The sequence below is a fragment of the Heterocephalus glaber genome, unplaced genomic scaffold (genome assembly GCF_053883595.1).
Source record: "Heterocephalus glaber isolate CG9 unplaced genomic scaffold, H.glaber_assembly_v1.0 deba00001553, whole genome shotgun sequence".
NCBI classification, from domain to species: domain Eukaryota; kingdom Metazoa; phylum Chordata; class Mammalia; order Rodentia; family Bathyergidae; genus Heterocephalus; species Heterocephalus glaber.
The window spans coordinates 5,193,711-5,217,305 of NW_028258344.1; the positions used below are offsets into that span (position 1 = coordinate 5,193,711).

The 23,595-nt window shown below is 41.9% G+C and overlaps 1 long non-coding RNA gene across 2 annotated transcripts in view; it reads left to right on the forward strand.

The window, feature by feature from the left end:
• Nucleotides 1-23,595, forward strand: part of LOC147824124 (uncharacterized) — a 51,806-nt gene that overhangs the window by 23,503 nt on the left and 4,708 nt on the right. The window contains exons 1-2 of one of the 2 annotated variants that reach the window (XR_015442699.1): nt 19,509-19,859; nt 23,143-23,290. This is a non-coding gene — a long non-coding RNA (uncharacterized LOC147824124). Of the gene's footprint in view, nt 1-19,508; nt 19,860-23,142; nt 23,291-23,595 lie in introns of those variants that run through there. The other variant, XR_015442698.1, reaches the window with a different exon arrangement.

A 23,595-nucleotide genomic window follows, 5' to 3' on the forward strand; every position in this document is an offset into this window, starting at 1 on the left:
CACCCCAAGTATTTCCTGGCTGGTTCAAGTACTCAGGTGTGTACTACTGCTCCCAGGACAGATCTACGCTTGGCTTTGGTGGGGTTAAAAAGCCTGAGCTGCAGAGAGCCCTCTGCACCTGAAGGATGGACACCCAACTGGTCTGTTATCTCCTTCAACTGTCAGAGACACAAATTCACAGAGATCCTGTGGTTTGTGTGATTCTGATTGGCTGCCAGCTTTGTTCTAATGTGTTGTCAGACACACTCAGGTTTGCAAAGCACATCAGCTTGCTTGCATTTGGGCTACTAACCACAACTGTCAAAGTTTTCAAAAGAAACAAAACCTTGGGGTGAGACGGGTCTTGGTTTGGTACATATGTGTTTGTCATCGGTTATTTTTATTCAAAATTAGTATCACAGATAAAGCCTACAGTTAAATAACGCATCTGCCTGGGGTTTGCACAGCAATTCACAGTATGTTTTTATTCATTATTGCTTTAATTTTGCTTCGGGATTCTTTTGACTCATTCCCAAGTAACAGGTGGGTTTCTGACCATGATAAATATTAAATGCTGTGGAGGATAAGGCAGTTAGGCATTGTTTTCCTAGCTGTGGTTACACCTAGGCCCCAGGCAGCTTCTGATTTAGCAGCCTGCAACAGATTGGAATTCCTGGGGGACTTCACTTAACCCTTAGTTTTCCCAAACCTGTTTTCAACACTGTTGGGTGGGGGCTCCCCATTATACCCAGCTGCGAAGCAGATGTGCTTTTTGTACCCTGGGAGGTATCCTGAGGGTTGAGGGTAGGTCAAAAAGTTAATATGTCAATGTTCTGAAGGATGATGGAAGTAGAATCTTGGTGATATTAAAGGTGATTTGAATTTAGATTTTTTTAAAGAATAAAAGCATTCTTTTATATATCTGCAATAGATGATAACAATTAAATAAGTCACACATGAATCACTGAAATTAGAGTGAGGGCAAAGACCTATTAGATCATCCAGCCAATTCCCCAGTGAACTCAGAATTATTCCCCACAGTGTTTTCAGGGGTGCTTTGTAGTCTCTTGAAAGACTTGAGCAATTGGGGCCTTCAATTATTTCCTGAGGGTGACACTCTCCCTTATAAAAGGCTGCAGTGTTTTCTTCCTTCATGTGATATTTAAGCTAAAAAATATGTTTATGTGGTGAATGCAAAATTACTTGCACAATGAGACCCATCAGAGGTAGAAATTATACCTACAGGTCTTCCAGAAAGTAGTATGCATTCATACTTCCAGAAAGTAGTAGTAAGAAAGTAGACATTCTTCTGTGCACTCTCATTTTGAGTTTTTACACTTGAATTTGCATACTCCTTGGAAGCAGCAGTAGTACTGAAATACCCTTGGGAGGTCTTGCTATTTCCATATCACTGTCACACTCTGGTCAGGGGTAACATTGCATTTCTTAATTTGAAACTAGGGGGAAAAAGAATTTGAATAAATTCTGTTCAGACTGTCCATGTTTCCAGGGCAAAGAACACCCAGTCATCCAGGAAATAGCAACTGCTTAGCATTCCTCTCTGGAACAGAGTGGTATTGTCTTTCCCAGGCAGTTTGCAATGGAGAGGGTACTGATGGTGCAGACACATGGGGGTGCCCTTGGGACAAAAGTTCTGCCCCCAAACACCCTGTAATCTGGGGCCTGAAGCTGAGGAGTCAGCCTAGTGGGCAGTGGGGGTAAATAAAAAAAAACTGCCTGGGCCAGGGATTAACTCAGTGGTGCTGCTGCCTGCCTCACACGCGCAAGGTCCTGAGTTCGATCCCCAGTAACAAGAACCCCCCTCCCCCCCCAAAAACCCCAAACAAAACAATCCACCTGTTGAGTTGCAGCACTTTGTTTCAGAGTGTCATTACAGCAAATCTAAGAAGTCAGATTTTAATTTTTTCTTTTCAGTGCTGGGGATAGGAGGACCTTGCACACGCTAGGCAAGCACTTTACCACTATACTGCACTCCAGCCCAGATTTTAATGGCCACTTGTAGTCCTAGCTACTTGGAAGGCTGAAGCAAGAGGATTGCAAATTCAAGGCTTGCCCGGGGAATTTAGGAAAAATCTGTCTCAAAATAAAATAAATAAAAAGGACTGAGGGGTGCAGCTCAGTGGTAGAGTACTTGCCAAGCATGTGTGAGGCTGTGGTTTCAGTCCCCAGTAGCACCACAGACACACAGATACACTCACACCCACACACCCACACCCACACCCACACGAGGTCCGTTAAAGACACTCAGTGGGATGAATCACACATTTCTAGAACTTGAGCATGTTGTGATACGCACACCTCCCATCCCATTTTCTTACCCTTCATTAAAGAGCATGAAGGTGAAAGGCGTCAGGCAACGAGCTTACAGATGAACAACAAAGAATCAAGCTCCCAGCTTTATAGGGTCTCATGCTCAGGGGAGCCAGACAGGTGTGGAAATAATTTTGAAGCCTTAAGATAAGGGTTATGACAGGGCACAGGGAAGTAGTACCAAAGAGAGCCTAGGAATTTGAAATTTCCCAGAAAAGCTGAACTTGAAAGATAGATGCCAGGAAGAGCAAAGGGAAATGCAAACAAGATGAGGAATAGTAGAGGCAAAGGGAGAGGCAGGGAAAGCAATTCAAGTATGGTGGCAATGGGAGGAGGTGGCAGGGGCAGAGGGTGGCACCTAGGAAAACTGGTCTGCTGTGCTGGATTTGACAGTCTGTGGAAGGGGTTCATTGACCTCATTATGCAGCTGAGGCCACCAGTTCAGAAAGCAAGGTGCCTTCTCCAAGGTCACACAGCCAGGGGGAGAGTTGGGATTTAATCCAGGTTTGTTTAATTCCACTGCCCATAGTCTTTTAGAAGAAAATGTTACATTGGTGTACAAATCTGATTGAGGTGGGCGTATTTCTTGAAGGAAGCTGGTGGTCATAGGGGCTCCAGAGCTCTGGGAAGCTCCAATGGTAGCTAGAAGCTTCTGTTATCTACCTTATATGGGACAGAGACTGCGATCCTTGTGCCTTGGTTCACAGGATGGAAGAAACTGGTTCCTGCAGAGTTTATTAGCTCTTATAATTACTCAGGATGACTCATGTTGCCATAAAACCAAGTGCCTTTTGCCGACAGACCGTCTTGAGCAGGGCTGAGTCAGGTGGGTCTGTGGGAGCCGCCTGGAGCCTGTGGCCATCATCAAGGCACGTATGTAGCTTTGTGGTCACGGCCTCCCAGTAACTATGTGAAATATGGCCATGTGAGCATTCCACACCTCAGAATTAGGGGGAGGGATGTGAAAGACCAAGGAGTGGCAGAGGCAGAAGGGGAGAATTGGGCCTATGTGTCAATGCAGACCTTGGGCCCTTGTGGCTGTGTAGGCATTACTTCCATTGCCTGGGTGTTCCTGCCTCGTTTTACACGCCTTTTTTGGCCTTATTCTATTATTTCTGTCATAATGACTTAACTCTGCCATTATTGGACAAAAGCAGCCTAGCTGTATGTAAACAAATGAACATGACTGTGTTTCAGGAACATTTTTGGTACTGTCTTAGAACTTTCCAGGTACTGTAACAAGATAGCATAAACTGGGGGCCTAACAAACAATAGAAATTGATTTCTCACAGTTCTGGAGGTGGGCAGGTTTGTTGTTGGGTGAGGGCCCACTTATTGGTTATAGACAGTCATGCTTTCTGTCTGTGGAAGAAACAAATCAGCTCTTTAGGGTTCTTTTATTATTATTATTATTTTTTAATTGTTTTTTATTTGGTACTGAGGAATGAACTCAGGACCTTGTGCTTGTGAGGCTGGTGGTGACACCACTGAGCTAAATTCCCAGCCCATTTAGTGTCCTTTTAAATGAGACTAATCCCATGCACAGGGGCTCTACCTTCACAATATGATCCCCCCCCCCCCCCGCAAGACCTCACCTCCTAATACCAATACATTGGTGAATTTGGTAGCAGGGGTGGAGGGGAGAACATTTAGACCATATTAGGTCCTGAAATTTGACTCTCACTTAATTTTCTCTTGTCTCAAAGTAATATAACTGTCAAACATTAAAAAAAGTAAAACTCGGCCGAATTACCCGGCTGCAGACAGGCAGGTCTGCCCACACCCTACCGAGGTGCTGAGTTGCACAGAACACGCCGAATCAGCCAACTGCAGACAGGCAGGTCTGTGCACGCCCTACCGAGGTCCCGAGTCATGCGGAAGACGCGGAATCACCCCGCTGCAGACAGGCAGCCACCTGGTTCCACACTACAAAGACGCAGAGGACACCAGACCACCAAACCAAGGTACTGAGTCCCTCTGCTCCTGGCCCAGAGGTAGGGGCTTCTGAGCTGCCATTCCACTGCTCCTGGTCCAGAGGAAGGGGCTTCCCAGCCACCATCCCTCCCGCTGCTTCCAGCCCACAGGAAAGGAGTTTTGGGTCACCATCCCTACCGCTGCTCCCTGCCCGTGTCCCACCTCTCCCAGCTCAGAGGAGGTAATCGGTGCAGGCTCTAATAGCCCCCCGCCCCAGTTGAAATGGGAAAACACGCAAATAAGTCTCAAAACCAGACTTCCAGATTACCTACAGTAACCCCAAAGGGAAATGAGATGGAACACTCTGATACTCAACCACCTGGACCCACTGAACTGGCAACAAAAGGGGATCTGGAAAAAATGAAATCAGAAATAATTTCTCAGATAACAGGAGAAATTGTGCCCCTACTGCAAGACATGATTAATAAATCTAGAGAGGAGCTGAGGAACATGATGGAATCCCAACATAAGAAACAAATGGAATCCATAAAACAGATGCAAATAGATTTCCAGGACATGAAAAACTCCACTGAAAGTCTACACAGCAGAATGAGCCAATGTGAGGACAGAATTTCAGATATAGAAGATAAGATTGCAATTAGTGACCAGGAAAAGAAAAACTGCTTCAAAATTATAAGGGAACATGAGAAATCAATCCAGCAGCTGCTAGATGATGCAAAGAAGAATAACATAAGACTGACTGGGCTCAATGAAGAAACAGGAGATAGCGCAGACGACATAAAAAATCTCTTCACAGAAATAATGGCAGAAAACTTCCCAAGCAGGGGAAAAGAGCTTGACATACAGATAAGTGAAGCATATAGGACTCCAACTAGCCTTGATCAAAAAAAATCTACACATAGGCATATAATTGTTAAGGTTCCAGAAACTCAACAGAAGAACAAAGTTCTACAAGCAATCAGAGAAAAGAAACAAATCACATACAAAGGAAAGCCCATCAGAATCACAGCAGACTTCTCAACACAAACTATCAAAGCAAGAAGAGCTTGGAATGACATATTCTAAGCCCTAAAAGAAAACAGCCTCCAACCCAGATTGATGTACCCTGCAAAACTATCTTTCAAAATGGATGGAGAAATAAGATACTTTCATGACAAAGAGCACCTTAGGAACTTCGTGAATACCAAACCAGCACTCCAAAGAATTTTACACAATATCCTAGGAACAGACATTGAGGATCACAACCCCAGGAAGCAAAGCAGAATGAACCCATCTGGCATGACAAGAATATAAATGTAAAGGGGGAGAACCCAACAGAAAGAAAAAGTCATGGCAATGACAAGTCAATATGTTTCAGTTATAACCATCAATGTTAGTGGTCTCAGTTCACCAATCAAAAGAAATAGACTGGCAGAATGGGTCAAGAAGCAAAATCCAACAATATGCTGCATGTAAGAAACACACTTAATTCAAAAGGAAACTCATAGACTGAAAGTTAAAGGGTGGAAAACAATACTGCATGTGACAGGAACCCCAAAAAAGCAGGAGTAGCTATCCTCTTGGCAGATCAAGTAGATTTCAAACCAACACTGATTAAGAGAGATGAAGAAGGACACTACATCCTTGTAAAGGGAAGAATCCAAGAGGAAGAGATGACAATCATAAATATCCATACACCAAACACTAGTGCACCCAACTATATAAAACAAATACTAACCGACATGAAAAGTCATATATGCACTAATACAATTGTAGTGGGGGACTTCAACACCCCACTGTCACAAATAGATAGATCAACTAGACAAAAAATAAGTAATGAAATACTAGAACTCAATCGAACTCTTGAACAAATGAACTTAACAGATGTTTACAGAGTGTTCCACCCCACAAAATCAGAATATACATTCTTCTCAGCTGCACATGGGCCATTCTCCAAAATAGACCACCTATTCACACATAGAACATGTTTAAGTAAGTGCAAAGGAATTGAAGTTATCCCCTGTATATTATCAGACCATAGTGCCATGAAATTGGAGATCCATAGCTAAAGAAACTCAAAAAATTTCATAAACACATGGAAATTGAACAACACACTTCTGAATAACCAATGGGTCACAGAGGAAATTAAAGAAGAAATCAGACAGTTCCTTCAATTAAATGACAATGACAATACATCATATCAGAATCTATGGGACACAATGAAAGCAGTCTTATGAGGGAAATTCATAGCAGTGAATACACATATTAGGAAAACAGAATGAGCCCAATTAAACAACCTGATGCTGAACCTCAAGCTTCTAGAAAAAGAAGAGCAGGACAACCCCAAAGTTCATACAAGGGAGGAAATTATAAAGATCAGTGGAGAAATCAATGCAATGGAGACTAAGAGAATGATACAAAAAAATCAATGAAGCCAAGAGTTGGTTCTTCAAAAGAATCAACAAAATTGACAAACCTTTAGCCAACCTTGTCAGAAAAAGGAAAGAAAAGGCCCAAATCCATGCAAGTAGGAATGAAAAGGGTGAAATTACAACAGACCCAGCAGAAATCCAGAGGATCATCAATACCTACTTCCAGAACCTATATGCCAATAAGATGGACAACACAGAAGAAATGGACAGATTCCTAGATACATATGGATTACCAAAGTTGAACGAAGAAGACCTAAAAATTCTGAACAAGCCAATATCAACCAATGAAATTGAAAATGTAATTAAAAACTTATCAACTAAGAAAACCCTGGCTCCTGATGGCTTCACTGCTGAATTCTACAAGACATTTAGAGAGGAACTGCTGCCACTACTGTTTAAACTCTTCAGTGAAAATGAAAGGGAAGCAATACTCCCAAATTCATTCCTGGAAGCAAGCATCACCTTGATCCCCAAAGCAGAGAAAGACCCAACTGAAAAAGAGAGCTATAGGCCAATCTCACTAATGAGCATAGGTGCAAAAATCCTTAATAAGATAATGGCAAACAGAATGCAGAAGATCATCAAGAAGATCATACACCCTGATCAAGTGGGATTCATCCCAGGGATGCAGGGATGGTTCAATATATGAAAATCAATCAATGTAATACACTATATCACTAGAGCCAAGGACAAAAACCATATGATTACCTCCATAGACACAGAAAAAGCATTTGACAAAATCCAACATGCATTTATGATAAAAACCCTACAAAAAATTGGAATAGATGGTCTCTACCTCAAACTGATAGAAGCCATCCATGAAAAACCAACAGCCAATATCATACTAAATGGTCAAAAACTGAAATCCTTCACACTAAAATCAGAAACAAGACAAGGATGTCCACTATCACCGCTCTTGTTCAATATAGTTCTGGAAACATTAGCCACAGCAATTAGACAAGAGAAAGAAATAAAAGGAATAAAGATAGGAAACGAAGAAGTCAAATTGTCATTATTTGCAGATGACATGATACTCTATATAGAAGACCCCAAGAACTCCACCAAAAGTCTTCTAGACTTAATAACCAAATTCAGTCAAGGAGCTGGTTACAAGGTCAACACACAAAAATCAATAGCTTTCCTCTATAGCAATGACAGACTCACTGAGAGAGAAATAGGGCAAATAATTCCTTTCACAATAGCATCCAAAAAACTGAAATACCTAGGAATCATCGTAATGAAAGAAATCAAAGACCTCTTCTCTGAAAACTATGGCACTCTGAAAAGAGAGATTGAAGATGATATCAGAAAATGGACAGACATCCCCTGCTCCTGGGTAGGAAGGATTAATACAATGAAAATGGCCATACCTCCAAAACTGCTATATAGATTTAATGTAATTCCAATTGAGATCCCAGCAGCATACTTCATAGACCTTGAGAAAGCAATCCAAAAATTCATTTGGAACAAGAAGAGACCCAGAATAACAAAAGCAATTCTAGGTAACAGAGACATGGCAGGGGGTATCACAATCCCCAACCTGCAACTCTACTACAAAGCTACTGTGATAAAAACAGCATGGTACTGGCAAAGAAACAGACCTGAGGACCAGTGGAACAGATTAGAAGATGCAGAAACAACACCAGACACACTCAGCCATCTCATCTTTGATAAAGGAACCAAACATCCTCACTGGAGGAAAGATAGCCTCTTTAATAAGTGGTGCTGGAAAAATTGGGCTTTAACTTGCCAAAGATTAAAACTAGACCTGTATCTCTCACCATGCACTAAACTAAAATCAAAATGGATTAACGATCTAAATATTAAAATAGAAAATCTGAACCAGTTGGAACAGAAGTTAGGTAGAATGCTTGAAGACATCAGTGTAGGAAATCATTTTATGAAGAAAACCTCAGTTGCCCGTGAACTAGCACAAACAATCAACAAGTGGGATCTCTTCTTATTAAAAAGCTTCTGTACAGCAAGAGAAACCACCAGCAGTGTGAAGAGACAACCCACAATGTGGGAAAAAATCTTCACCTGCCCTTCCTCAGACAAAGGTCTACTATCTCAAATCTATAAAGAACTTAAAAAGATCAGACCTCCCAAATTTAAAGACCCAATCCAAAAATGGGCATCTGAAATGAACAGACATTTCTCAGATGAAGAAGTAAAAATAACAAATAAATACATGAAAAAATGTTCAACATCACTGGTCATTCAAGAGATGCAGATGAAAACAACACTGAGATTCCACTTCACTCCAGAAAGAATGGCTGCTATCATGAAATTAACCAATAACAAATGCTGGTGGGGCTGTGGGGAAAGAGGAACCCTGCTCCACTGCTGGTGGGAGTGTAGACTGATGCAAGCCCTGTGGAAATCAGTATGGAGATACCTCAAAGAACTAGGACTGGAAGTCCCATTTGCCCCCGCTATTCCATTGCTGGGGACCTTCCCCAAAGAATTCAAAGAATCATACCACAGTGATATATGTGCACCCATGTTCATAGCAGCACAGTTTGTAATAGCTAAAACTTGGAAACAGTCCAAATGCCCATCAACTGGAGACTGGATAAAGAAAATGTGGGTTTTTAATAAAATGGAGTACTACTCAGCCATAAAAAATGAGAAATTAGAGACATTTATAGCTAAGTGGATGCACACTGAGGCAATACTCTTAAGTGAAATAAATAGGACACAGATGTGTAAATACCGAATAGTTTCTCTGGTGTGAGAAACTGAAAGTGTAAATAAGGACTAAATGTATAATAGGTAATGTGAAATAGGAAGAAAAGGGGCAAAGGGGAAGGAAGTGGGAGGGCTAGGGGAAAGGATAGAAGGGAATGGGATTAATATGAGAAAATGGACAAATAGGAACAAAATCTTTGTAAATAGGGAGGAATGGAGGGGTTGAAGGGAGGGCTGGGCAAGGGTGAAAAATAAGAACCAAGAGAGACTATGTAAAGGTGCAAATTTCCAATGATGAATGTCATTATATTGTATACCTAAAATGTACCAATGATTAGAGTGAATAATCGATAATGTAAAATAGGAAGAAAAGGTCCAAAGGGGTAGGGGTAGTGGGAGGGGCAGGGGAAAGGAAAGAAGGGAAAGGAAAAATGATGAGAAATGGAAAAAATGGAAATAAAGTCTTTGTAAATAGGGAAGGGTGGAGGGGGTGTAGGGAGGGCTAGAAATGGGGAAAAAATAAGAACCAAGATGCATTATGTCAAGGTACAATTCCCAATGAGAAATGTAATTGTGTTGTATACCTACAATGTACCAATAAAAGAATTTAATAATAAAAAAAAAGAAAAGTAAAACTCAGGGCTGAGGTTTTAGCTCAGTGGTTCCGTTGTTTGCCTTGCAAGGGCAAGGACCCAAGTTTAATCCCCAGTACCAGAAAAAAAAAAAAAAAAAGAAAAGTAAAATCCAATACTAACTCAAAGCTGCACAAAAACACATGGTTGTCTGGAATTAGCCATGGGCCGTAGTTTTCTGATCTCTGATTTAGGCTTAGTTTGCCTCTGGTCAGGAAACTACTTATTTTTTTCTGGTACCCGGATCGAGCTCAGGACCTTGCACTTTTAAGGCAGGGGTGGTGCCACTGAGCTAAATCACTGGCCCATCAGGAAACTACTTAGATCATTGGTCTCATCCAATGTGTGTGATTTTGTAATGTAATTATTAAAGGCAAACTTAGTTCCAAATCTGTGGGGTGTATATTACTGATGTTTTCCCTCTTCTCCATGCTCCTGTTCAATCATGTAATGGGCACATTTACCTTTTAGAGTCCATGTACAGATATAACTTGAAATAGCATGCTATTAAATTCTGAAAAACCCATTGTAAGTTGAAAATATCAGAAGTCAAAAATGTATTTAATATACCTGACCTACCAAACATCTTGGCTTAGCCTAGCCTAGCCTAACAGTAAATGTGCTTAGAACACTTATATTAGCCTGAAGTTGGGCAAAATAATCTAACACAAAACTTAGTGATGGAAGGAGTGGGAGGGAGAGGGAAAAAAAGGAGATGAAAAAAGAAATTAAGCTGTGCTATGTAAATGTGTCAACTCCACATAAGGAATGGAACCATTGTACACTGCAAACATGTACTCATTAAAAAGAAACAAAAAATGTTGACTATCTTATGTGAAGTATCGAATACTGTACTGAAAGTAAGACAGAATGATTGAGTATGCTTTCACATCATTATGAAGTCAAAAAAATTAAATTGAACCATTGTAAGTTGGGAGCAGTTTTTACCTTATACATGACAGTTAAATGACATAATATGGGAAAAGAGCACTGTTTGGTCACATGCGTATTCAGTAAATGTTCCTTTTCTAGTATTTCTCTTCTCCCAAGGTTGTGCTTAGAATCTCCCATCAAGCTGAAGCTTGATCTTGGTGGAAAGAGGAGTGCTGCTTAACTTTTCTACTGAGATCTAGTCCAGCCATAGCTCAACCTGGTGGGAAACCCTTTTGCTTAATGTGAGTGACATAGGGTGAAAAGCTATGAAAGTGTAATAAAGAAATAATACCAGTAGCTTCCATCAGAAAAGTCTTAGGCTCTACCCACTACATCTAGTAGACACTCCAGAGAGAGCTAATTCCCTATCATTACCCCATCTGGAGGACCTGAGTAACTCTTTCCTTGCCTTCATAAATGTTTTACATTTAGGATCTTAATGGCATCTCAAAAATGGATTCCATTCCACAAAATACTTAATAGAAATGGATATCTTACTGAAGATATTGTGAACAATCAGAAAGAAGAATCCACAATGCATTTCACACTGCAAAATACAATGCAACATCCTTTTAGACATTTTTTTTTTGCCTCCCTGAAGCTTCTCTTTGTCAGCTTCCTTGTCTTCCTCTTTTTTCTTGCTCCCAAATCTTTCCTCTTTTCTTGAGTAAGCAGCTCAACATTTCTTGTTCTATTCCAAAATGTCCTCCTTATATCATAGTCCTGCTTCCACATGTTTATCCTTTCAAAATGGTCTGTGAGTGGTAAACTATAACAAGTTTGGTTTCACCAAAATGTTCTTATTTTCCATCATTCTTGAAAGACAATATTTTGACCACACAATTCTATAAGGACAGTTACTCTCTTTCAGCCTTTGATGACATGATTCCACTGTTTGTTGGCTTCATTATTTCTAATGAAAGTCAGCTGTCAAACTATTGCTATTTTGTCCTAGAAGCCTTGTCTTTTCTTATTGCTTTAAACATTTTCTCTGACTTTTGGTGTTTTACAGTTTCACATGATGTGCCTAGTGTATGTGATTAGTTTTTGAAAAATTACTCTGCCTACAATGCATTACACTTCCCATCTCTGAGGATTTACATGTTTCATTACTTCTAGAACTTTCTTAGCTGTTATATCTTCAGAGTCTCTCCCCCATTCTCTCTATCCTGTCTTGTGGGTCTTTGGATGAGATTAGAACTTCTCATTCTTCTCCCTTCCTCTTACTGTTTTCTATTTTCTCATCTGCATGTGTTGCATTACTAATGATTTCTTTTCTTCTTTATTATTTTATTTTTATTTATTTTATTTATTTTTTTGGTACCAGGGATTGAACTTGGGTCCTTGCACTTGCACAGCAGGCAGAGAAACCACTGAGCTAAATCCCTGGCCCTATTTTTATTTTTTGAGACAGGGTCTCATTATGTAGTTCAGGATGGTCTTGAATTCACTATGCAGCCCAGGCGGGCCTCCAACTCATAGTGATCCTCCTGCCTCAGCCTCCTGAGTTTAGTGTTTTCTTTAAATCTATCCTATTCACTAGCCCTTTCTTCACTCATTTTTATTTTGGTGTTTCATCTATCTACACACATGTACATATGTTTAGTTTAATATGTATGTATATGTACGGTGGGAGAGCATGGTGGAGCAAAGCCACATAGTTCATGGCAGCTGGGGAAGAGAGCAGGGGAACACTGCCAGAGAGGAAGGGGTAAGGAACCAGATATAGTACCCAAAGTCATGCCTCCATGACCCTCCCAGATACACCCAGAAGTGTGCTCTACCAGTCCCCCATGTGGATCTGAAAGCCATTCAATTTAATATGTCACCCTAACTGCGCAATCATGAATGCTTTAGTCTGGAGAGAATTTACGTTTCTTGCTGCCAGACATTTATTTTCTCTGTTAGAGGTGTTTAAGATTATTTGGACAGTGAAAAATTGAATGTGAGATCCATGTCAAAGCAGGCTTATAATTATAATGTCTCAGAGGAGACCATCATTATTGCTTTTATTATCATTATTATTAGTAGTAATAATATTTTCCATCTGGGGCTGTGGTGAAGACAGATTTACCTTTGGCTAGCTTTTCCAGCAGGTAATTTTTTCTTAGTTCACCCTTTCCTTGGAGAATGAACATCTCTGAAGGTTTAAGCTTTATGTAAGTCACAGGTTCCTCCCTACTTCTTTCCCAAACTTCAAAACCTAGTTTCTCTGAATATGCCCCCAGAGATCTTATCTCTCCTTCCCTTCTCATTCCTTTCTTTCCCTTCTCTTCCTGACTCTTCACTCCCTGCCTCCCTTCCCTCCTCTTCCCTTTTCTTTTCATTCTTTCCTTCTGTGATACTAGGATTGAATCCAAGTCTTGCACATAACAAGCAAGTGCTGTACAACTGACTACATCCCCTTCCTTTTTTTAAAAAAATTACTTTTAAGACAAGGTCTCATTACATTGCTTGGCCTGGTCTTGAACTTGTGACCCCACCCCACCCCTGCCCGCATGCCTCAGCTTCCCAAGTAGCTGAGATTACAGATTTGTGCCATCACGCCTGACATAAAAGTTTTTAATTGAAGGGTCATCCAGTAAATATTTTAGGGTGGTGGGTTGTGCAGTATCTGTTGTAGCTACTTCACTCTGCTGTTGTAGCATGAAAGCATCCACAAACCATCCCTAAATGAACTGGCATGGCCATGTGCCAATAAAAATTTATTTACTAAAATAGGTGGTTGGTTTGCCTATTGTATTTTGCTAGCCCTGTTCTAGATTTCTGGTATTGGCATTTGTTTCCTGCATAGCTGCAACTTCTGATTTTTATTTTTTTGTGTGTGTTCATTGCTTATTTTGTTTTATTTTAGCTTGTATTTCTCTGAATTTCCCTTATTATCTTGACTTTTTGTTTTTGGTGCCAGGGATCAAACTCGGGACCTTGAGCTTTCGAGGCAGGCAGTGGCACCACTGAGCTAAATCCCCGGGGTCCCTTATTATCTTGAGAGTTACTCTTTTCATTTAACATTGTAATATACTCAGCATCTCAGTATTTTCAATGGAAAGATTTAAAAAATATCTAGCCTTCTATAGTTCCAAAAATTTCCTTTTTCCTTTCAGTTTATATGCTCACTTAGCTAAACAAAACCTGGTAAGTCAGCTAAATGACAACCATCTGTTTTTTTCTCACGCATCTCCTAAGTCCCTTAACATCTTGTCACATGAGTTTATAGCTCCTTTTCCTCTGAGAGTTTATAATCTCAGGGTAGCATAATTTTCAGAAGAGAGATGCTAAAATTCTGACTTTTTCCCTGCCATGTCAAATGATGGAGTATAGACAATCCATGACTTGTGGTGGTTAGCCTTAACATATTTTGACTTTATAATGATTTGAAAGTGACCACACAATCATTGTTTTTCACTTGCAGTACAATATTCAATATATCTCATAAGATAACCAATCATTTATAAAATAGGCTTCACGTTGGATAATTTTGAACATCTGCAATCTAATGTAAGTGTTCTGATCACATTTAAAGTAGATTAGACTAAGCCATGATATTTGATAGATTAGATGTAATAAATGCATTTTTGAGTTACGGTACTTTCAAGTTATGTATAGGTTTATTGGGATGCAACCCCATTGCAAATCAAGGGCCATCTGTGGAAGAGACTTGAGTGTTGTGTGTGAATGTGGCCTCCTGAGAGCTCTTGCCACTGTTTATTGAATCTCTTCTATGTGCCTCTCACTGCTTTAAGGGCTGAGATTCATAGCTGGAACAAACAAAAAATATTGCTCCCTTAGACCTGGCATTTTTACAGGGAGAGACAAAAAATAAATAAACACATAAAAACAGGATAATATCAGGAAGTGAGAGTGTAATGCTGAAAACCAAAGGAGTTGTTTCAATTGAGAATGACTTGGAGGTGGTTATGGCTTAGATTGGGGGTTTAGTGAGGAGGCAGCATGGAAACCTGGCTGGGATGATATAAAAGAACAAGCTGCACAAAGATCAAAAGCAGGGAGGGAAGAATTTTTGGGGGGAGTATTTTCAGAGGTTGGCGAGAATGCTAGTGTAGCTGAGATACAGTCATAGAAAAAACTGAAAGAAAAAGGACTCAAAGAAAAAGAAAAATGGAAATCTGAGAAGCAGTGGACCAGCCCATGCCTGCAGTGAAAAGAAGTCCTGGATGACAGCTGTTCAGCCACCTCAGAAAACAATTGGTCCAAGTGACAGCAGGAGGGCTTAGGGCCTGATAAGGAATGTCCAGAATGGGGATGTGAACCTTTCAGAGCTTTTAATGAGATAAACAGCCTGCTCCCGCGCCTGTGCCATAGGTTCACCACCACTGGTGTAGAATAAGAGAGGGTGCTTCAGGGCATACAGGATGTGATGAAGAATTTGGGAGAGTTTGAAAAGATGGATGTATATATATATTTTTTATTTTAACCAGAAAACAGAAAGACATTACAGGAAAAGTAAGAAATTTCTAAGAAATCCATAATTCAAATATGAGATAAATGGAAATGTGGCATGGTTTAGAGAAGATGACAATTTAAGAAAGGAGGCTACATTTCATCTTGGCATACAGAACAGCCACCTTTGGGCAATGCAGGTTTAGTGATACATGGCCCAGTTGATGCTAAGTTCATTTTATTTTTATTTTGTTTGGTACTGGGGTTTGAACTTGGAACCTTGCACTTGCGAGGCAGGTGCCAGAACCACTGAACTAAATCCCCGGCCCGTTGCTAAGTTCATTTTAAAACAACTTTATTGAGATGTAATTGACATAAAAATTTTATTTTATTTTATTTATTTATTTTTTTGGTACCGGGGATCAAACTTGGGACCTTGTGCTTGTGGGGCAGGCGCCGGAACCACTGAGTTAAATTTCCGGCCCCGTCATAAAAATTTTATACGTTTAAGGTACACAACTTGATGTTTGAATATATGTACACATTTTGACATGATCACCATAGTGAAGCAAATTAGCATATCCATTACCTCTAATGATAACCATTGTGTGTGTGTGTGTGTGTGTGTGTGTGTGTGCAGTCTCTTTTCAATGAGAACAATCACACTCCTCAGTGCTGTAGTGGGTAATATTTAGGCAATGTCAGTAGATCTGACTTTTGAGTTTAAAGTTTTAGATTCAACTCATATGGACAAAGCAAAACATACCCAAGTATAGTTAAGGAAGGAGGTAAACATTACAAACCATGGTTCTATTGAGGTCTGCACACAGCTGGTAGAGACTGGGAGGACCATTCCCTTGACATACAATCATTTTTCCATTGTAGGTGGTAGGTCTGAGGGGTAAGAGCTTGAAGGAGAACTTAAAATTTACATTCTTTGGTATGTTTTAAAGCTTTCAAAAACTGCCTATATAATTTTATAACCTTACTTTAGAAAAAGTTACGCTTTAGTTCTTTTATTCCACTATACTTACGGAACATTTCCTACATTCTGCGTGCCACACACTGGAGAAGAAGTGGAGAACAAGAGAAATCTCAATCCTCACGTGGCTTATATTCCAGTGGGACAGATTGTGTCTTTCTACAAGTATCAAAGAGACACAAATTAAAGGAATGGAGCATTAGTTACATCTACTCACATTCAGCGGCAGTCGGTTCTATTGCCCCGTGTGTATCGATGACCCCGGAATCTCTGTCCTCAGTCTCGATCTCATTCCTGAGCACCAGATCTGCATTTGAAGGGCCTAGCAGGCCCCTCCAAACCTGATCTTTCTCCAGTACCCTGCAGATCCTTCAGAAACTACTTCCTCCTTTTCCAGCACCTCTTTCTCTTCTCTCCCATCACGATGCAGTCAATGGTAAGGTTGTACCTCCCTTGTAGACAGAACTCAGTCCTTTGGCTCGTTGCTGTGCCCACTACTCTTTTTCAGTCTTGGCCACAGTCTCTCCTTTGGGTCACTACAACATGCCCTTCACTGCTCTCCAATCCGTTTCCCATATGGCATCCAGACTTGTTTCACACAAACAAATTGGATCATCTCATTGATTTACCTGAAGGCCTATAAGAATGTCTTAGACTGTTTTATGCTAGCAGAATATCTAACCTAGAGTATTTTATAATGAACAGAAATGGCTCATAGTTCTGGAGACTGGGAAGCCCAAGGTCAAGCCTATGTCAACTTCTTTTTTGTTGCCTCATCCTTTGATGGAAGACAGAAGGGCAAGAGTATGAGAAAGTGAACTCACTTTTCTATAAGACCTTTTGTAGTGGCATAATCTAGTGGGGCTTTCATGGCCTAGCAAACTCACACTAGGCCTTACCTGTCTACATTTTCTCACCGGGGACTAAGTTTCCAAACATACAAGTTCTGAAGGACACATTCAAGCCATAGCAAATGACTTCTCATGGCTCTTGGAGAAGGTTCAAATTCTTTGACCTGACTTGCAAAGTCTTCCCCAAGTCCATCATACACACACACACACACACACACACACACACACACACACGACCTTATGTGGATTTTGCTTTCTTTTTCCAGTGTATTTTCTATACCATTGTTGTAGTCAGGGCTTGCAAGGGAAAAGATTTAATACAGGACACATGATTTATAGGATTATTTTACAATATTCCCCCAAAAAGTCAAATGCAGAGGAGGAGTATAAGAGATCTGCCCACACTAGGGACTTGAAGAATCCAGCCAAGGGCCTGGATCTCCTGGCAACGTCCCACAGAAGTTCAGCTAAAGGCCTAGAGTCTAAGGCAATGTCCTCCACAAGTCTAGCCAGAGGCATAGAGCCCATGGCAATGTCTCATGCAAGTCCTTATTGAGGATCTGCACCAGGAAGGCCTGAAGACCACCACTGGTAGAAGCTAGAAAGGCTGTGCCTGTGGGGTGAAGGATTTGCACCACCAAGCTGAGGGATCTGCATTGGAGCCAGGAAGTGATGCTCAAGGTGAAGATTAGAGCTCCTCTGAAGAGAAGAGCAGCCATTCCCAGCAGCCACAAGGACCGAAGCTCCTCTGACAACTAGAACAGCAAAGTTCATATCAGGAAAACCAGCCATGGCAAGGTTCTCCGAGAAAATCAATAGCAAATGATCTTCCCCTCCAGTTCTCTTTTTATGCCATTGGCAACAGTCCTCACGTGGGTCTTTCATACCCAGAAGCATGCTGAGTCAGTTCAGCTGGGCGTTACAAGTTGACCATTAGTTAATGCACCACATCCGTCTACAGTGGCCCCTCAAGTTAATGACTGGCTTGACATATGAAAACTTGGGTTAATTAGGTTAACAGAAAATTCATCTGCCTCTTGTTATCTACAGCATGTACCTGGGTGAACATCCAGATCTCAGCTGTATTGACTTAGTTACAATCAGCCTTCAGGAACCGATTGAGTTCGTAAGTCAAGGGTCCACTGTACTTCTATTTTGTCAGGTCTTCCTATCCAGCCTGCCTGCTGAATCTATGTTCCTGGTAGGGCACAGTCTTATCCTTGGCACAAGGGACCGCTTGTTTTATTTGTCTCTTTGTTGTTTGTGTCTAGGAGTCCTTGGCTCTGGGATCCTATCCTCTTGGTTCAAACCTTGGTTCTACCCCTTTCCCAGGCGAGTTACTTCTTGTAAGCCTTCTGAGCGCCTGGGGATCATGGGAAACTTTCAGGGTTGTTCGAGATACGTGATGTGCTCCGGAGCATCCGGTACTGTGACTCTCAGCATCTTGTCTCAGTTTAATGAAGTTCTCACCGTGTCCTTCCCATGTCCTCTGCTTCTGTAGCTCCCCTGCTTCTTTTTGATGACACACACCCACTTCGATTGCAGTCCTCAAAGATTACCTGCTAGTGTATGTGTTCCACCAATATGGAGACCACTGTCCTGTTTCCTACATTTCTGGTGTTTCCTACAGTGCTTAGTAACCAGAGGGTTCAGAAATAAAGGAACATATGAGCAATACATGAGGCAGATGCAGAATTTAGTCCATCTGACTTGACCTTGGAAGAACATTCTGAGCCTGAAGGGGTAGAACATTCTGACTGGGGCAGCTCTACCTCCAGCGAAGTATCTCTTATTCTATTATTTAGGATATCTTTAATAGGTGTATTGTCCTTTGATGATTCTTAAGAATGTTTATCAGCCATGTTTCTAAATTAATAAACATTAGGAGACATGCCTACATGAGCGAAATGATGGAGACACTTTGCCACAGAAACGTAGAATGGCTTGGGGCTGAACCTGCAGGGTGCCCTGTGGACCTCAGGGCGATGCGTTTGAAAGGTCTTCTGTTCACTGGGGGGGGGGTGTCTGTGGTTCACTCAGCCTGGCCCTCACGTGAATCTGCCACGGACCAGCCAGCCAGTCCTCTTCCTGCAGAGTTGCTCCCAGCTGAGGCTGGTGAACCTGTCTCCGAAGGGTGTGATGAAAGCTCAGGCAGCGATTTGGCTCTGGGAATCCCAGGGCTCCCACTGCTCACAACCAGCAGTACAGCCCAGCTGTCTGCAGCCCCGGGGGACTTCACTGTGTTTACGCGAATGGTCATATGGTAACCTCTTCAGCTTACAGGCAGGCTGCATGGTTACCTCATCTGCAGTCCAATGACCTCATCCACCTAAAATGTAGCAAGTGTGAGGGGGGTGGGATGGGGATCAGAGCAGGGCCAGCCTCTCACTGCAGCCTGGGAGAGGTTGTGCTCTGCATTGGCTCAGATAATCAGTCCTAGAGTTGTTCACTTAGGAATTATTTCCATCCAGGTGCTGACTCAGCCATTGAGACATGTTATCCAAGGAGCGGAGCTGGGAGGCGCCTGTGAGGACCGTGAGGGCCCACACCTGGGTGTTGCTTATCTTGGGGGATTTTCACCTCCTCTGCAAGAAGGGCCGCTGACCACAGGGCTCTGTAAAGTTGCTACCTGCCTTGCCGTATTTTTCAGAACCCATCTCCAAAATGTTGGTACACAACAGGATACAAAAGCACACACAAAGGGGAAAGCAAGGTACATGGTCTTTTAAGGTGGGGTGGAAGCATCACTAGATATTGTTTTTATTGTTTATCACTTTCTTTGAATTATATTTGCTCTCCCCCTCCAAAAAATATTGCATGTAATGACCAGGAATATAAAATAAATTACCTTTGCCATAGGCCGCTGGGTTTATTAGCCTCTTTGAAGCTCTTCACAATGTAAAGGACAGGCTGACCTACAGTGGTCTCCTCCTTCCAACAGGCTCTCTCTCTCTCTCTCTGTAACAAGAGCTCTGCTATTTGTGCATTTAACAGCTTAACCCTTTCTGCTACTTCAGAGCTCTGTATTCTTTCTGAGATTTCTTTTGTGATGGCGTTAAGTTTTTCTCCAGCTTTAGTGAGGTATAATTGACAATTAGAGATTATATATTTTATGGCATATAATGTCATGTTTTAATATGTGTATACATTGTGAAATGATGGCCACAAATGAGCTAATTAGCGTCTGTCACTTTACATATCATTTGTGTGTGTGTGTGCATGTGTGTAGTGAGAGATTTTAAGATCTATTTTCTTAGTAGTTTTCAAGTATAGAGTCCATAGTTCATGGTTATTAACTGTAGTTACTGTGCTGTACTGTACAATAGAGTTCCAGAACTTACTCATCCTGTCTCACTGAAACTTCACACCTTTTGACCAAGCATTTTACAACTTAAGGCAGCTGACTTATGTTATATAAATCATGTATATGTATACATTTGAAAAAGAAAACAGATGAAAAAAACAAGCCCAGGAAATAAAAATGGAAAGAACAAGACAAAAGTTAAATAGCCCCAGAGGTCAAGAATTTTAGATAAGCTCTGCACAGCAAAAAAGACTATTAAGGGGGAAGTGGTCCATCTCATTTTGTTCGTTTTTTGGTTGTCCATTTTAAAGAGCAAATGTTAATAAACTCACAGCCATCCACCAACTACATGGAGATCAATTAACAATATAGAACCCATTGCCCTTGTTCTTTAAATGCAGGACAAAGCCAGTTATTAGAGGATTATCTAAGTTTTGTGGGGGTGAGAGCCAAAGACTTGGCTCTAATGAGCAAAAGAACAGAGGTCATTATTTCAATGGTGTGTTTGCTGTTGATTCTTCCTTGTGCACTTGACACATTTATTCTTTCTTATTAGCAAGTCTGGAGCAGTGGTATAGAGTGTTCAAATGATTTCTCCAAAATCTGTGCCCAGGACAATACTCCCACATGCTGCCGAATGCCCCTGTGAGCAACTTGCCTTCCAGCCTGTGCAGAGTCACCTCTGGTGCTGGCAAATGACTTTTCAGAGCAAGGCAAGCACTGTGGAGGACCAGAGGTTGTACATTTAAACAATTACAGACCTGAGTGAGTGTGTGTGTGTGTGTGTGTGTGTGTGTGCGCGAGCCTCCTGCTGCACAGTCTGGGCAAGATGGTGTAATATGGGCATTTTACATATCAATAGTGGAGGAGGCTGTTTCCAGATGGCTGTACCTATTTCAAAGCCACCTTTTTATGCAGAAGGAAGACTGTGTGACCTCCCTCCAAGTAAATATGTTTTGTAAGCTCTGGGAATGAATGCTTAAAAAATGGTCCTGGGCTATATTTCATGTCCAGTCCAACATGTTGTGTGTGCACAGCTGTTGGAGGCTGGCATGTGGTGGCATATTAAAAGGAAGATTACCATTTCCAATTTTTTCCCCTTCTGAAAGCTTAATATGCATATATGAAACTTGTGGAAAAAATAGGCATAATGAGACAGGGAAGCCAGGTCTCAAGGCACTAGTCAGTGCACATCTGGAGTTTGTAGCATTCTAGAGATAGTTACTTATTCCCAGGAGCGACCACCGGAGTGGGAATGGGAGCCTGGTATCCGTGGTGAGCTTCCCTATCTCACAGTGCCAGGTGTGCGTGTGTGTGTTATTTCTTGGAAAGGCTGTCCTCTGGGGGGGCGGGGAGGACAAGAGAAGAGAGAAGAGAAAAAACAGAAGGGAGGTAATTAGGCGCCACCTTGCCCAGTGGAGCCTGCTCAGACGTCTGAAATCAAGGATGGGTATTGGAAGGGCGCTGGTGGAGTCAGATGACACATGCAGAGCCATCTTGCTGCCTGCCAACTCCACGCTTGTTTCTATGGGTACGAGGCCAGACAAGAGAAACCCTGGGGTCAGAAAAGACACACAGGCAACAACGCCAAGCAGGTTGGGCCTTGCTACTTGCCTCTTATGCAGTTGATATCAGTCTTGAACTGACAATCTGAATTCATGCTGTTTTTTTCTCTCCAGTTAAGAAATTGGCAGAGTTTCAAACCTCATCAGCAGATACTTAGAAAAAGGCTGCACGGGATATTGTTTTTGTCCCATAACTGACCGCTAGATCTTTATATTCCCATTTAACACGCAAAGAAAGTGAGGAGTTAGAAAATGGAGGGAACTACCTTATAATAAGAGGAAAATAGAGCAGATCTAGAAAACTTTCCTGGGAAGGAGTGTATTATAATTTCATAGATTCAGGGCATGCGTGGATTTTTTTTAAGCTGCAGGACTGTGAGGTTCCAGATGCTCTGGGTAAAACAATGCCCCACAGGGAGGAGAGGTGTGAGGTCCGGCTTGAGGCCACCCTTAAAAGGGCTATAAACGGCAGCTGCTTCTATTGTGCTTGTCAAGTGCTGCCTGTTAAGGCTGGTCTCCGAACTCATTTCTTTCTCTTCAACCAGATGTGACCAAGGGGGAGTTTGACAGTTCAGAAGTGGACCCCAGATGGGGGGAACCAGGAAGCAGAGGGGCACCAGGGCTCTGGGAAGGCTCTCTGCTCTCTCTCCCTGGTGCTGTTTTCCTTCACATCTCATCTGTATTCCCTCCACTCAGCTCTCCACAGCAGAGGAGGCTCTGCAAGACAGGGTGCCCGGGTGTGTGATCTGTGAGCTCCAATGTGGGCAAATGGATGGCACTGTACGTACTTGAGGGGCAGGAAGAGCACTCAGAGGAGCCCTGCTTAGGCACCCCAGGTGGAGGACATGAAGGTAATAAACAAGAGCCCCATGCTGCTGGGACCAAGAAGAACCTGGATGATGAAACATGAGGACACAGGCTGGGAAAGAAGGAGATGTGTCACTGAGCAGCACCCGGCCAAGGTTCCATCACTTGCCTGGTTGGCAATCTCAGAACCATGCAACTCTTGCTGCATCTGGTTAATTATGCACGTGCATTTACCTGTTTATTGTTTCAGGAGCTGTGAGTTCAGGCGTTCTTAATCTCTTCTTATTTCTGTTTCCCTCTTTCCTTTTTCCCCGAGGTAGAAGACCCAGCAGACATGAGTGAAAACAGCTGCCTGCACAAGTTGTCCCCTAACAGGTACAGCCAAGAGTCAGAAGCACAGAGGGAGCTGGGGAAGCGACATTTCTTACAGAGCCCACTGCTGTCCCTGTGTGAAGTGGCTCATATCAGGCAAGTGACCCTCAAGCAATATCCTCTAGTGGTTTACTCTCTCCGCATAGAGATGACAAGAATCATTGCAAGACTTACCTTCTGACGTGCTCAACTGTGTTCCCAGAGCTGTTTCTGTCACAGTGATTTCTGAATTATATCCTGGTGAATTTTACACAGCTGGCAGAAGCAAATAGGTGGAGCTGTCACTAGAAGTCAGGTCCTTCCTGATGCTTCGAGGAACTGGCCCCTCACTTTCCTTGGTTCTTTGTGCCCTTGACGAAAGAATTCAGTGAAGATATATAGGTGGTGTGCAGAAGCACAGG